The sequence below is a fragment of the Cupressus sempervirens genome, chromosome 7 (genome assembly GCF_028749045.1).
Source record: "Cupressus sempervirens isolate cs-2001-9-10 chromosome 7, ASM2874904v1, whole genome shotgun sequence".
NCBI classification, from domain to species: Eukaryota; Viridiplantae; Streptophyta; class Pinopsida; order Cupressales; family Cupressaceae; genus Cupressus; species Cupressus sempervirens.
In genome coordinates this window covers 437,041,785-437,058,382 of record NC_143124.1, presented here as the reverse complement: position 1 = coordinate 437,058,382, position 16,598 = coordinate 437,041,785, and the positions used below count along the sequence as shown (strand labels likewise).

Below are 16,598 nucleotides of genomic sequence, written 5' to 3'. Positions count from 1 at the left end.
TAGGTACCTCCATCTGGCGAATTCCCATACTCTCAGCAACACTCATGGTGACATAGTCCTAAAATTATGGATACATAAACGTTGAGTCAAAATTATATACACATGAATAATTACAAAGTATGTAAATGAAAAATTACATAATTTTATACTACATTTTTTATACACTATAAAAACATGTGTGTGTGTGTGTGTGTGTGTGTGTGTGTGTGTGTGTGTGTGTGTGTGTGTGTGTGTGTGTGTGTGTGTGTGTGTGTGTGTGTGTATCATACCTAAGTAGCAGCCAATGTCACAGATGGGTCAACAAGTATGCTAGCACGATGATCAAAAGATGGAGTCAAAAATAAACTATATCGAGGCTTGTATGGATGAGTACGATCCATCTCCTATATAAAACCAAAACACATAAAATATATACATGAGTCAAAATTGTTTAGATTATAAGTGAATAACAATGTACATACATAAAAATAGTACAAATTATTTGTCTTCAGTCAAAAGTTCATACCATCTATATTTGAGGCTATGCCTTAGTGGTAACTGGATGGGAACTGTACTGACATCAAATTGTTTAGCAGTGGAGAATCCCTAAAAAATCAAAAAAAGAACATATGAGCACATGTTATTAAATTGAATTTTGAATGTACATTTTTATAGTGTAATTCAAAGTGCATAACAATGTACATACATAAAAATAGTACAAATTATTTGTCTTCAGTCAAAAGTTCATACCATATGTATTTGAGGCTATGCCTCAGTGGTAACTGGATGGGACCTGTACTAACATCAAACTGTTTAGCAGCAGAGAATCCCTACAAAATCAAAAAAAGAACATATGAGCACATGTTATTAAATTCAAGTTTGAATGTACATTTTTATAGTGTAATTCAAAGTGCATACCATATGAGGGATGCCAACATCTGTAGGTCTCGAAAAAAGACTATACTGCCTCCTAGGAGGAACAATATCATCCATCCTCTATTATTTCAAAAGTAGAAACCAATATGGTTAATACAATTACACATGTATGTAGAAAGTAAATAATTATGTACTTTATATTTAAATTTTAATAAAAATTTACCTGCTACTCTTGACTATCTTTGGGCTCTCCCTGCATGAGGTCAACAAATGATGACACATCAATCTCATCACTATCATCACCATTGGCAACATATATGTCATCATCAAAATCAGCACCCTCAGCATGATGGTCATCATGTACTACATCAACATCGCTTTGGGGACCTCTACTTATGCCTCCATAGCTAGTACAAATATGTCCAAGTGGACAAACATGTGTTGCCTGTGTCCACTGCTATACTAAATTGCTCGAAAGGGTACTCTAAGAGGTCAGAGCAGATGAAACTACTCGATGATGGTGTGGATTTGGTACAATGGGCATAGAAACAGGTACAAGGGGTTGAGGTCACCTGCAATTTCTCATTCTATCACTCAACTTTTCCCCAAGTCTATCCTAAGGCATCCCTCCACCAACCCCCTGAAATGATCTGATATCAAAATAGTTGGGTTTCAAACTCAACCCATAGCTTCTTAAGGAAGTACATGGGCACCTCATGATTAGTGTGAGGTGGATGGTCAAATACCATTGACCACCACTCCCAAAAGTGTGCTACTATGCATGGATGTGTGCACCATCTAATAGAAATGTGAGGCTTCTTCTCGTTAATCTCCTCTCCCATCTTAGGGTTTACAAAATATCTTTGAAAATGTCCTTTACCTATTTTGAGGTTATGGACCTCTCTATATGATAAGCCATTATAATAGAAGGCACGCATGTTTTGCCTCAATAATCTAAATGAATCGATATCGCAATCCAGATGCTATATGGAGTGAATGACACCTTGCATGCTATCTACAAGGCATAGTAGGTGAGGAGGGGGTGTACCTCATGTCTGATAGCCTCAATATCTTGCATGAGGTCGTTAAGGTTATGCCTCATGCTCTCTCATAGATCATCTATGGTGGGTGTTGGAGGAGGACTAGGTGGTCGTAGAGGTGGGGGTGGAGGTGGAGGTGGAAATGGAGGGGGTAGAGGCAGGCGTGGGGGAGGGGGAGGGGGTGGCGGCGGGTCCATCAAATATAATCTGTATATATGTTTAAACAACATAAAAAATGACAAAATTACTATTTAATAAAATTTAAATCTAAAATATCAATTATATAAATGTGTAGATATTTAAAACCATAACAATTAAATAAATAAAGTTAAACACTTAAGTAGACATTAATGTTAAGGCTGATTGAATATTATACCAAATTTAAGTCTAATCATAAAATAATACTCCAAAAAACTATATTAATAAATCAACTATATAAATATGGTTTTTATGTTAGATATGAACTTGTTTTGTCTATGCAAGTTCAAGTGAACATTTTTTTGAAATTAAGGAAAAGGATGTTAAAGTGCCCAATAGTTTAACAATTGTTTTGTTAGATTATGATCTAGATCCTAAATGGAATTACTTTATGATATATATTGTAGTGATTTTTTTATTATTAATATTTTATATTGAATGCTAGAGTACTTATATTCCTATTCTATTTAGTTTTTAAAGTCTTGTTGAAAAAAATTATTATAGTTATATGTTTCTGTCCTAGACCCCTAACTAACCTTATAGATAGGGAAAATATATTTTGATACTTCTATAAGATTTTTTAGTCAACACTATTTATGCATTTATTTGGCCTACTAAACTTGTGAAGAAATGCACAAAATCATTAAGAAATATAAGGATAAGATGAGATAAAAATGAGGATAATTAAGATTATGGAAGGAAAGTATGAAGAAATTGGCAGGGGGGCTAAGAATGCAACTTCTAATGTGTTGTTTGTTCTAGGGTTGTTTGCCTCAAAATTGTTTCCCTTTTCTCTATTCAAGTAGCTAGATCAATATTTATGTACACTTATTTTGTTACACTGGGGGATTGTATTCTCATTATGGATTATATCTTCATCTCAAGATCAAACAAAGTTAAGATTATGGCAATGTTATGGTTTAGAATTTTGTTATGTTGAGGGTTTTCATGATGGCTAAGTTTAAGATTATTATAATGATTATGACTAATGTTAGTGTTTACCTAGGATTATGATATTAGTTAGAATTATATTTAGGTTTCAGATATTTATTATGGTGCTATTGCTAAAGGATATATAATAGATGGCTTTAGGATGAGAGTTAATATTACAATTAGAATGAAAGCTTAGAGATAGAATTATGATTTGATTTATATTTATGATTATAGTTCATCCTAAATATTATCTACTAATGCAAACTATAAGTCTAGATACTAATTCTAATAAATGAACCCTATCCCTAACCATAATAATCCTAATTCTAATCATAATACTTAAACTTATAATATCTTCTTTAGTAATTTAAATCTTATCTTATCATTTAACAATTGTTATGAATTTTGCTAATAGAATTTTTCTTCCCTCTAAATCTCTATGTTGGAATGTGTTATATTAATTGCATTTTCTAATTATGACCAAAGTCTTTTTACTATTAGAAAACTTTTTATTATATTAATCACATGTTTTATAATTACTTTTGGATGCTTACTTGTCTTCCACCTACGAACTACTCTTAGCTCATCCAAACATTAGCCTCAGTAGTTTCAATTATTAAAATAAAATATGTTTTCCTAATTCTAATTTGTAGGTGGAAGCAACTTCACAAATTATCATTTTTCTTAAGGTGTTTTAATGAGTTGTTGGATATAAACCTTAATTATAAACCTTAATCATAAATCTTGATTGTAAACCTTAATTATAAACCTCAATCATAAATCTAAATATAGACGTTAATTATAAAATCTAAATTATAATACTTATCCTATTTATATTCTAGAATTGAATACAAATCATAATACTAGATCCTAATCTTAAATGTTAAATGTTAAACGCTAACCTTATATGTAAATCATAGTTAAGGTCAAGATTAGGGTTTAATATTTAAGCTTAATATTTTTATTTAGAATTAGGAGAAGGGCTTGGCATTTATGACTATTTTTAGGATAAAGGTTTAGTATTTAGGATAACTTAGTTATGCCAAGGGCTAATAATTTAGGATAAAGGTTTAGGATAAGGGTTACACTTGAGATTAGAATTTAAAACTTAATGTCAAGGTTTAATATTTTGTATTAGGCACATGTTTTACCATTTAACGTACAATTTTAGCATTTATAATTAGGGATAAGATTATAATATCATTGACAACTATAGTTTAGTATTTGAAGAGTTTAGATTTTTTCATTTTAAATTATCATTTGCTATAACTTAGGGTTATTGCTTAGGTATGGATCTAATATTTAGTATTTAATACTTTAGATTTATGTAAATATTTTAGGATTAGGGTTAGCATTTTAATAAAAGTTAGAGATTGTATAAGGATTAGGATTTAGGGATAGGGCTAGGATTAGGAATATTAATATTTAAGATAAGGGTTAAGCATTTAGGATAATAGTTTATCATTTAAGGTTAGGATTATGGTTTGACATTAATAATTAGTACTTGGTTCTTAGGATACATATTTAATTATTTATATTAGGGTTTAGGTTTTGGAAAATTAAGATTATGGTTAGGATGACAGAAAGGATTATGATTAGAGTTTTGGTTAAAATTGGGATTATAGTTAATCCTAAATGTTTTCCCTTAATCCAAAACTATTAGTGTAAATCCTCTACCTAGTACTTGAACCCTAACCCTAACCATAATAATAACCTTGATGTAAAGTAAGGGGGCACATTATGTAATGCCCAACCAAGGGATCCAAAGAACTAACCTAAAGTTTTACTAAGCAAGCAATAACATGTACAATAATTTACATAAAAAACATAAGAGATTGCGTTCCTTAATGATTCCTTAATGAGCACATTTACATTTCATTTTAAAATAATTATAAGTACTAGAAGTAAAATAAATAACACATCCACATGAAAGAATAACTACAAGTTCAATTCATTCAAATAATATATATTTGTTTTGAATGCCACTTGGAAAATTAATTTGGAATGCACAATCATTCACTGTACATCTCACAGGGTATGAAAGGCTGAAAGAATATACATTTATAACATAGTTTACATCATCCATTTTCGATCCATGAAACAAAATACAATACAATAAGTAAAATCATTAAATACTAAGTTTTGTGTTTGGATCCCTTGGCAGGGTGTTACGTGATTAAATACTTAGTTATATGTTTAGGGTTTTATTGTATAGTTATATGGTTAGGTCGAGGTTAAAGACTTACGAATATATTTAGTTTTACTTTCTTTGAACAAATGGTTTACAAACTAATCTATAATTAATCACTAGTTATTTGAATTCAATATTTGTTTGTAATTACATGTTTAAACAATGAATTTACATCTATAATCTAATCATTCAACATTGTAATTTACATATTAAATACATTTTAAAACATCTAAAATAATAATTTGTAAATGAACAACTATGAAACTATTATTTAAATTAACAAATACAATAATCTAAAGATAATACTCATTAACAATGAAAATTTACAATTTTATGTATATTAAAACTGAAAAAAAAAAACAATAAATTGACAGTATATAAAATGTAAAACTGAAAATAATTAAATTGTACAAAACAAAATAAAATGCCTGGTATGTCAGAAAATAGCAGCAGGGGGCAGTTGGTAGAGGTCAAAAATAGGCTCCCATATTGCTCTAAAACAAGGCTCCCATTTTCTAAATGCTAAAAATGACACTCAAAATGCCAAAAAGGGGGTATTTGTAATTTTTTGAAATTTTTAAGTGGTTCAGGCACTCACTTCGCTTTTCAAAAATTGGGTATCCAATTTTTGAATCACGGCTCAGGTGCCCGAAGCATGATTTTAGAAATGGGTACCCAATTCTAAGCAAATCGAGTACCCATTTCTAAGAGGCTCAATTCTGCGGATTTGACTTCTACAGAATTGTGACCCAACTTTGTTCTCTTACCCAATTAATTTTGTTCAAATATATGATCTAGATAAATTCATTCTAGATCTAAGTTATACATATTCTCACACTTTTCCAATTCGAAATGTGTATTAAATTCATATTTTATACTAGTTTGTGTCCAATTACTAAAGAAATAAAATTATTTTAGAAAACTAATGTTTCAATAACTCTTACTATTTTTAATGATGTCTTTTAATAACATATAAACACCATTTTATAGAGCTCAAAGTTAAGGATATTCTCATATAGAGTTTATGGTCTTGTAATTAGATATAGTATATTGTAATTAAAAAATACTACAAGTACGTATTTTAATAGACGAGAAGATGTTGCTTTTGAGAAAGGAAAAAATAGTAAATCTTATAAAAAAATATATGTAAAAAAGGAACAATTTTCTAGAGGAGAGAGTCATCTTCTAAAATTCATAATTTGTCTTTTTGTTAGAATAGTTTTTTTTTCAAAAAATGTGGTAGGAGATGAAAATTGTCAATTTTAGGTGAGTTGAAATTTGAATTGTTATAAAAGAGAAAATATAGGTCAAAAGACAATTTTTATTTTTTATGGATCTAGATATATATGTCATCTATAACATAGTCTAAGATCAAGGGGAAAAAGGTTTATTTCCATATAGTTTTGTGGTTGGAACTAGACCCCTCACTTTCAACATTTTTCATTAACTAAAAAATCATCCTTAAAATTTAGGAAAAGAGATGAATTCTCGTTCCCAATAATCATTAAAAATAATAATCGTACTTCATCCATTTCTACACATTTTTTTAGTTAACTTTATTTTTAAATTCTTAATTATAATGCTAATTTTATATCATTGAAGTTGAATAGTTATAATCTTGTTATCCCTTTCCTTTATAAAAGGGTGACATAGGTTTGTCCTTTTACCATCCTATTGCTAGATTAAACCTCACATTCATTTCCAAGCTTCAATTTACCCTATCTTAGTTCTCATTCTTTTTATTTATTTTTCTTTTCTTCTCAAGAAATTAATATATTTGTAATTTCAGCTATAGTTGCTATAAATGTAGTGGATTTGGATTCAACAACACCTTTGGGTATGCCTGTATAATAACAATCAAAAGACATTTCGATGGGGATGCAACTATTTTTTGTTTTTTGTTTTGAGATTAATATTTATTTTTAATTTTTGTACACATTTCAAACATGTAGTACCTATTGATACTAGTTACAATAGCGACATAGGCACACTTTTTTGAAAATATCATTGCCTTTGCTAACTCTCATTTTTCATGTTGTGCTTAAATCATTTCCTTTAATCTGTAAATAGTGATGATGATAGAAAATATTATGGCTTGATTTTCTTTTCTTCTTCTGAATAGAAAGATGTTGAGCTTGAGAAGTTAGTTATTTCTTTCAGAGTATGCACAATTTGTTTTGTAATGTTACATTTCCATTTTATACTATTTTCATTCCATTCCCTTCCATCACTAAAGTAATTAAATAATGTTTGCCCTTGGTAAAAAAATATAATTCCTTTACTTAAATGATGTGAAGGTATCTTAATAAGACACATCTAGTAGAATTCACCTTCTACACTTTCTCTTATTCTTCACATAACATTTGTTACAACTAAAATTTCTTACTCTTAAGCCTCTGATACTCTTATGGCTTAGACATCTCATCCTTCATTGTACCTTCAAAATTAAATGGAAATCCAAATGCCATTCAACAAAAGCTATTGCGAGAGAATTGACGAGTGGCTGACAATTCAGGGATAGCCTATGGATTGCAAAGTTATATCAAAGTGGCAAATGGTAAATACAACAGTGGTATCCATAAGATTGAAGCTATAAGGAAGATTAGGTTTATTATCAACCACTTGTAAATCTATATTACTTTTATACATTATTTTCTTCGTGTGTGTTTATATCAATATTAATGCTCTATATTCTTCCTATGTTAGCTAGAAAACATAAACTTTATAATTATGCTCATAGATGATTTAATAAAATTCTTTTATTAGTTTTGTAATTTTATGCTCATAGATGAATTAGAGTTTTTTAAATACAATATTATGAAGGAACTCAACATTTAGTGATTTGATACATTTATTTGTTTGAATTTATTTCTTTGAGATATTGAATCTTCTTTCTTTTTCTTTTTGTGAGTCCCAATCTCATTTGCAATGCCCATCTTTTTTCAAAAACTAAGTCACTAACATAATTTTTTTTGTTCTCGGCTTTTACCCTTGTCCTTGTAATTGGTAGAAATTGTCTATTAGAAAATAAAATGAATTAGGATGTATTGAGAATAGTAGGGTTGACATATAGACATGGGTTCCAGATTGCCTTTACATTATTTGTTTAAATTTCCCACAACTATTATATGAGCTAAAAAATTATAAGAATAAAGTTTATACTACAGCAATATTATTAAGAACATTCCCTCTATATTTCTTTAATTTTGATTATTATGATTTTGATTATAATGAGTTACGGTTCTTTTTTTAAAAATATAAATAGAGGCCTTACTGTACTAGATCCCTTGTTACACTAAAATATGATTTTATTTCAAAGAATTAAGGAATATAAATAGTGAATATTTCCCTCTTTACACTACACAGACGAGTCACTTTAGAAAGGTTTATAGAGCTTACACTTTTATTTATTTTATTGCAATTGTAGGACTCATATATTATCAAATAGTGTAAATTCCAATTGAAGGATTTGTTCCTTGGATTTTGGTATTCAGATCAAATCTAGGATTTTCCTTCATTTGGGTATTAGATCAGGCCTCTAGATAACTCTATTAGCTATTTTTCCTACTCTCTTTTCAAACTTTTGTCAGTTAGATAATAGATTCTTAATTTAACATAATTTCAAACACTAAAAAAAAAGTTCTAGCACACTTATATTAGATCACAAAAGACATCTTAGTATAGACTGTAGAAGTTTTAAGACCTTATTTTTTATTCTTTTATGAATGGTCGGCCTGTAAACTCTCTTGTTATGTATCTGCAATGATGCAAGATCAATTCTTCCAATTTACACTTTGTTTGAAGCCTCATGCATTGCAAAAAATTGGTTTCCTTTTTTCCACAAGTGTTTCATTCAACAAAGGTTCCTAAATGTGTATTTCTCTGAAATTTTGAGAACACTCTAAATTCATCCTTGAGAAAAGAATGGGAGAATATCAAGGTCAATGTAGGGTAAAGTAGATTGATTTTTTACTCTAAAAGTAGTGTTTCATCACAAAAAAATCCATGTTTTATTTTTAAAAATGTACAAGGACATGGAGGATTGTATCAATAGTATTGTGGAGAGAGGAAATATTCCAAAAGAGTTTAAGATCCATGTCCTAATCAATAGTTAACACATCATCAAATTGCTAGAAATGAGGAAATAAACAAACAAAACCCTAGTTTGAAACTCAATATTCATTTTATTAACTATAGTTAAGATTATTATGTCTAGTTATCCATAAAGGAATATATCACATGAGATTTATCCAAGGATGCTGATAACATGTCATCCATCCATCTCAATGCTTGATTTATTAAATATAATATATACATTATCTATTGGATACAATTACATCTAAATGTTCATTATAATTTTATTATATACATGACATCTAATCTAGGCTTAAAAGATGCTTCAAATATGTGTCCATTTACAAGCTCCAGTCTCCTCAAGAATCAGACATCAATATCTGCTATCTATGACATGAGTGTGGCCCGGGAGCTTTGACCACACCAGCCATGACATGTTTAGCTCTCCTAAGATCATTCCTAAAATGAAGAATGCCTTGACCCTAACATGAGAAGCCTAGAAACTCATAACAAAAGGATTGGATAGGTTTGGTGTAGTCATGAAACATACCACCTTCCAAAAATATCTAAGTAGCCTAAACATAGAATGTGGTAGGGAAAAAATATAGCAACATATCTAATCACATGTAGAAAATAAAATCACAACATAGATACTCACATGTAGAAAATGAAATTGCATATCTACTCCCTCATAGAAAATAAAATCACATCATATTCACTCATATGCAGATTTAAAAAAAAAAATTGGCCTACCCCAACATTAGTTGAGTGAAGATACAACACATAATGTATCCATTCTATCAAAACTGGTGGGTAGAGAGAAACAAAAGCATAATGTATCCATCTCTAACCCTCTCTTTTAAAACCCAAATTACACCCATCCATTAAGAATTGAAATGAATACTTAGGACAACCACCATGACATAATTATAATAGAATAACTCACAAAGGGTATTTCTCTGGATTCAATCTAATAGTAACCACTCAAAAATTGAAGTCAACTATTTCCCATAGCAACATATTTCATGAATGTAACTCTCAGATTGCAACAATTCATAATGCATATATTCACAATGTTCTTTAGTACAAATTCAAATTTAGCAATAGTCTCTTAGGCATTGATGTCAGCCTAATCAATTTTATAACCCAATTAGAATTGCATTCATCCAAGTGGAAAGTAGTATTTCATTCTGAGGGAATATGCCATTCTTAAACATGGATTCATAAGGAACATTATAATAAATCAATTCAATGTGCTTTATCATCTTACATATACATTAAGTATCATGTAAGAATACTCATTATATTGCTCATCCTAGTTTAGAGAATTTAACATTTAACTATCTCAAAAAAAAAAAATCCAAGCACTGAAAGTTTTGGCATCAACACCTACACAGGCTTGTCTAAGTTTTATGGTTTCCAAGACAACAGTGTCCATAGGCCAAATTAATTTATGCATTGGTTTGCCAATTTTAAGGAATTTTAACAATAAATCATAGTGTGGAAAAACCAATCACTAATTTCCATAATATGCAACTAACTTGCGTAGTCCATATGACTTAAACATACAAGAAGATGTGACTCAACCGATTGCAAGGTCTTCAATGCTTCATTTATAGAAAGGATAAGTTTAGTGAGCTCTATTTCATTGGTTAGACTTGCATCATTTCAACATTTATATTATCTATGTTATTTCAATTGTTGTTCTCTAACACAAAGCTACAAGTTATCAAGTTTTGTGATTGTTCTCTAAATCAAGAGTACAGATCACTGCATATGACACATTTCTATATGAAATCTTCCTGATTGAAATCTTCCTAATTGTATTCAATCATGGAAGTTTAGCATTGACTAGACTTGGGGAAATGGTGATTAATACCATGAATGCATATTTGTTTAGAATGGATACATTTTTCTTGAAAAATAATGTCATCCTACAATTCATGCAATCAAAAGGAATCTAAAATATATATTATGACATGTGCAACTCCATACACATTGAAAATTAACTATGTGTGTGTTGCATCAAAGAGGAAATTTCTAATTTGTAAAAAAAAACCATTCAAATAAGATTCTAATCATTGACATTTTTTGGCATATAGAAAAAACATGGCTTTTATATTTGTTCCAACAAGGTTTAAGGCACTTAACTATCTCTGGTTATAGTCAAGGAGAAATTGACAACCTCATTCGGGTCTTACACTCTCATATACTAGCATTGTATCCATAGTTTGTGTTCTACTAACCCAAGTGTGAACTTGACACTTCTATTTACTCGTTAGACCCAACAGCTCAATCCAAATTAGATCATAATAAAGCTATTAAAAATCAAAGATAAGGAGGTCTCTACTATGATAAGTTTTTTTAAGTTTCCTTACAATGTAATCATATATCAATTACTCTTCTCATTTTGGATGATTCGGCTATAACACATCATTTTTCTACAAACTTTTCTGTAGCTGAGCAATGTAGAGGTGAAATTTTAAAATAGTTGTTGTGGTTGCACTAATTTCTAAAACTGGGACCCTATAAATTTTCGAGATTTGGCTTAAAGAAAAACCAAATGACATAATAAATGGGGATTTTTCCCTATATTTGTCTGTGATCCTAGATGAAATATAGAGACAAGAGTCAAAGCAATAAATTGGAATAATAAGAACCTGGTTTCTGATATGGTTGTTGAGCTTTCCTTCCAAATCCTCTTCTCTTCCTCTGGCCGTCAATTCTATGGTGTTTCAGATCATAATGGTTTATAATATATAATCCTTGGATTAACAACTCACCTAGTATCCCCTTTCCTCCTCTGATCAAGATGATTTCATCCAACTAATTATGAAAGAAATAAGGTTATTTATTAAATCAATTTCTCAACAAATCCATGTTTCAATAACTTCCCATCTTATTTAGATTATGGAGAAATAAGTTGTAACATCCTCCTTCCCTTGAAAAATGCATCGTATCAATATATTATCATATGAGAATTGTAATCATATCTAAGGACACTTAGGAAATCAATTTCATCATTCGTGACAAGATGTGTTGTATTCATTTCTATCACAAAGATATACTTCCAATCAAATTTTATTTTCTTTAAACACTTTTAATTAAATAAATTTTAATACTATACACATGAGTTCTACCTACTCTATTATATGGCATAATGTAATTCATTTGTCATCCTCATATATCACAATGCATGAAATAAAGTGATTTTTATGTTTCCATCACAATAGCTTAAAATTAGAAACAAAACTCAAAGTTGACTTAAGAGAAGGGAGAAATAATTGTTAGTAAGCCAACAAGAATAATAATAATTATGTGGTGTGTGTAGGCTACCAGACGATTTGGTGTTCCCATTCCAAGATGCTAACCTTCTCTACCTCAACCACACTCTCACCTTTTCCCTACAACTACTTAGACACACTTGAAACCACATCGATAAGTCAGTTCTCATAGAAACATGATTAGATATATCAGTCCATCGTAAATCATAAATCAAATAAAATATCTAGCAAAATTTCAAATCAATCACTTCCTTATCTCAAGGATTCAAAAATTGAAGTAACGTATTATCTTAAAATTGCATGATATCACACACATACCTATGTTTACTTTCCATACCTTGGCATCACATGGATTTGATCATGTTGGTAGATAGTTTATATCCACTTCCTTCCATACTCATACACTCACAATACCTTTAACTCATTCGCATTATCAATAGCTCAAAGATAAGTATTCAGTTATAAATATCAAGAGTCAATGTTTCCTTTAAACTCTTCTTTAATCACACCTTTATCATGAGTAACAAAAATAATCAATCATACATACCATCTAGCATGTCATTCTCACTAAGTGGGTAAATGTCCATTGCATAAAGTTAGTGTCCACAAAACATAATCAAGTAATGCAATCACATTACGTCTAATTCATCATCATTTAAATTATCATGAAATATAATGACACCTGCATATAACATCATTAATGCACTCATTACATTCAATCATCATTATGTATATAAATTCTTGTAACTATGGACTTTTTACATCAAAATGCATCAATTAGTTCAAAATTAGCAACATATATTTACCAATACAATAAGTAGATGAAAGATAGAAAGCTAAATAGTCAAATGTATCAAGCAAAATTGACCCAGAGTTCTACATCTAATAGACAATAAAAATCACATCCCAATCACACATATCAACCAAAGGTCTAAGTCAAATACATAATGACTAAGTCTATGTCAAATAACATATGACTAGGAGTCCACAACCAACTCAAGTTGACCAAATCATTAGTCAATGTTCATCAACCAAGTTGACTAAGTTAAATTTCTCAACAACTTCCTATAAAATACGAGTGACAATATAAACTTCTCTTTGGATTATAACTCTAGTAAAACCCATATTTCCATACACATGCCACCTAGGCCAAAAGTCGAGTCAAGTCCAATCTTGACTACACAGAGTCAAATCAACAAGCAGTTAAAATATCTTTGAATTAATTATGTATCTTTATAGTATTTGTTTACCTACATGTCAAAATGCTAGATACTGCAATGATAATATATGTACCAAGTATCAACCAAATTTTCGAACACAACTTGTCATCTCAGTATGTTTACATATATGAATACATATGAGAAGTTGGTGTACATGTCAAACTTCGTTCCATCATATTTTTACATCCACTATAATCTTGAAGTGTCACATCATAATGAGCATCATAGAAAATGTTGACCTACACGATGAACATGGAATAATAAGTACACCATACAAGTACAATACCATATGTCATGTGATCCCCTCAAATTTTTTAAATCATCTAGGTATGCGCACTAATCATGTGTATTAATTAGTAGACCCAGCTTTCTCATTTCTGTGACCTAGGTCGTTAAGCCTGTCTCATCACCACTATATTCCAAGGAAATTTTAAGTGAAAATGTTACATATTAATCTTAATATTCAAAGTTTCATTAAGTAAGTGTGCTTAACCAACATATAGGCACATGTTGTGATACATGACCTACTCGCCATGCAATCATCACATAGAGTATGGTTGAGGTGCTTTCTTGCCCAACCTTGAAGCCTTACACTTCCTTGGGATTCTACCTAACAAATAGAATACCCAACCCTGAAATGCCCAAATAATGCAAAATGAACTTCCTTGGGATCCTACCTAACATGTAGAATTCCCAACCTAGCTATTCCCAAATAATCCGAATGGTACTTTCTTTGGGATCCTACTAAAACGTAGAATTCCCAACCCGACAATGCCCAAACAATGCAAAAGGTAGGAGGTATCTAGTGTAGCCATGAAACATACTACTTCCAACATATGTCCAAGTAGTCCTAATCATGGATGTGGAAGGGATATGAAGCACAACACCTCAAAACATAGAACTAGCATCATAAAACACACACACCCTAGCCACCTCAAGATCAAAGAAACCTTAAATCAAGTTTCAAAATTCTCAAATCAAAGTTCAAAAAGGAGAAACAAAATCGATAAAATTAAAGTGAAAAAGAGTCATACAAGATGAATCATCAAAAAATAGGTGGCTAGGTGGTCACAAGAAAGATTTAAAACTTTTCAACCTAGCCCTTCCTTACTTTAAAATTCATAAAACCTAAAAGATCACATTAAACACAATGAAAACCAATTCACATAAAACACAATGACTCTCACTAGTCACCATAGGGAGTAGAATTGTCATGGAAACTTATGTCGAAAGAGCGTTAAGGATAGGACCAAACTTCAAAATATTCATCACAACTTGTTAATTAAATTTTTTTTTTTACAATTTCATACATTGATCCTAAATGAAAAATAGATCATGCAATATCTTTACAAACAAAATCCCTTGTTCTTCCTCCATATCATACTAGATTACTCCAAGTATTTCATGAGTCTAATATCATATTTCTTGCACCACCTAGATGTTCCACTTACACCATGTAAGATATATTTCCTTTCTAGCACAAGCTAAGTTTATAGGCATTCATAAACATCAATTATCTACCGCAATGAATATTGACAATTTACATCCTTCTTACTTCTCACATGCAAGAATCAAGTACTTGATTTTTAACTATAAAACCTCATATTATAGAAACATAGAATTCATACAATCATACACAAATGAGGCACTCAACTTATCAATCATTTTAGGAAAGCTCCATTTTGACCACCATTAAATGAATGCAAAGTCAACCCAATATCATGACATACTTAAGGAGCATCCTATCCTTTCTTGTTAGATTTAATCATAACTCCAAGAGACAATAAACAATCCTAGAGTCTATAACTATACACATAGACTATGGTTATTTGATTCACAATTGTGAGGATTGGGGTCACATCTAAGCACAATGAAATCAAGGCCCTAATGTAGAACAAAGAGCTCCAGTTCTAATTGTGATGATAGACTAAACACTTGCACTTATAAAGTTTTGTGTATGTTAGCATAGTAGCCCAAGGTCCCAGGGTTTAAAAACCACTGTGATACCATATGTAAGATCCATGTCCTACTTAGGAATTGGCACATCATCCAATTGCTAGAAATGCGGAAATAAACAAACAAAACCCTAGTTTGTAAAGTCAATAATTATTTTATTAACCATAATCAAGATTATTAAGTCTAGTTATTCATGAAGGAATATGTCACCTTAGAATTATCCAAAGATAATCACTACACATCATCTATCCATCCCAATGCTTGATTTAATAAATATAACAGATACATTATCCATTGACTACAATTACATCTAAATGATCATCATAAAAGCGTCTTATACATCACATCAAATCTAGAGTTAAAATATACTTCAAACATGTGCCCATTTGCAAACTCTAATCTCCTCAACCATCACACATCACCATCTATTATCAATAAAGGAGTGTGGCCCAAACATGTTTACCACCCCAACCATGGAGTGTTTAGCTCCCACAGGATCCTTCCTAAAATGAAGAATGCCTCGACCTTGGCACAAAAAGACTAGCAACTTGGAACAAGAGGATCAAATGGATCTGATGTAGCCATGAAACATACCACTTTCCACAAATGTCTAAGTAGCCTAAACATAGAATGTCATAGGGAAAAAAAGATAATATCATATCTACTCACATGTAGAAAGTGAAACCACAACATAGCTACTCACATGTAGAAAATGAAATCACAACATATTTATTCCCATGTAGAAAATGAAATCACATCGTATCTACTCATATGAAGATTTTTTTTAAAACAATTAGCTTGATCAAACATTATTTTAGAGCCAACATTAGCTAAGAGAAGATATAAA

At 30.5% G+C, this 16,598-nt stretch overlaps 1 pseudogene; it reads left to right on the top strand.

Annotated features, from left to right (window-relative positions):
- Window positions 1-1,391: 1,391 nt before the first annotated feature.
- Window positions 1,392-16,598, top strand: part of LOC149547452 (cellulose synthase-like protein E6) — a 32,247-nt pseudogene continuing 17,040 nt past the window's right edge.